Source organism: Heterodontus francisci, chromosome 24 (genome assembly GCF_036365525.1).
Source record: "Heterodontus francisci isolate sHetFra1 chromosome 24, sHetFra1.hap1, whole genome shotgun sequence".
In the NCBI taxonomy this organism is placed as follows: domain Eukaryota; kingdom Metazoa; phylum Chordata; class Chondrichthyes; order Heterodontiformes; family Heterodontidae; genus Heterodontus; species Heterodontus francisci.
In genome coordinates, this window is record NC_090394.1 from 78,731,868 (window position 1) to 78,732,768 (window position 901).

General features: G+C 46.9%; 1 non-coding gene across 1 annotated transcript; it reads left to right on the top strand.

Moving 5' to 3' along the window:
* Window positions 1-461: 461 nt before the first annotated feature.
* LOC137383738 (U11 spliceosomal RNA) lies at window positions 462-596 on the top strand. The gene has a single exon (XR_010977451.1). It is a non-coding gene; the product is annotated as a U11 spliceosomal RNA (small nuclear RNA).
* Window positions 597-901: the final 305 nt, after the last annotated feature.

Genomic DNA, 901 nt, shown 5'->3' on the forward strand with positions numbered 1-901 from the left:
TTCCCAAAGAACATGGCCTCCAGTGTTGCTCCAGGGCGCCCCCTCCGACAGAGTGAAGTCAGTGTCCTGCTGCGGACAGGCTGTCTCCCAAAATATTCTTCTTATATTATTATAATATAATGGTCTGATGAAGTGTTTCTGAGCTGAAACGTTAACTCTGTTAACTGTTAACTCAGCTTCTCTCTCCACAGATGCTTCCAGACTTGCTGAGTATTTCCAGCATTTCTTGATTTATTTTAGGATGTCTCCCGAAATGCTTTGCGAGGTTTGCATAAATTATTTACTTTCGGTAACTGCAGAATGTGTGACTCCGGTAAAGACCCGGGGGTTTACCGGGAATATTTCCCGGGAATATTTCCCTGTCCGGTTGTCACTCTGAATGGATAACTTTATAAGATTTGGTCACGCTCACTTTACGGCATGCAGCCGTTGGTCAGGTCCGGACTCCGCCGCGTTTTCAGTAAAAGGGTTTCTGCTGTGAATGGCACATGGAAGAGGCGCTTGCGCTTTATCCGTGCGGAATCGATATCAAGAGATTTCGGGAGCACAATTTTTGTTGTTTGGAGCTGCTGGTGGTTGTTCGCCCCGGCGCTCCGCTCTGTTTTCGGTTAAAAGCAGAAAGAAAGATCGGTGCGTTCTGGCGGTGGATACGGTTAGGCCGCGAGTTTGGTTGTTGTGCTGCACTGCCTCCTATCGGCTGATGGTTGTTGGGCAGGTGCTGAGCAGCAGTCAACACTGTTAATAAATGCAATGTGATCACCACGACACCCTTAATTAACACTAGGGATTTAACATCCAACAGGAAAGTGCTAAAAGTTAAAACATCGCAGCAAGAAAGAACTTGCATTGATTTTGCACCTTTCGTGTTGTTGGGACGTCCCAAAGCGCTTTCCAGCCAATG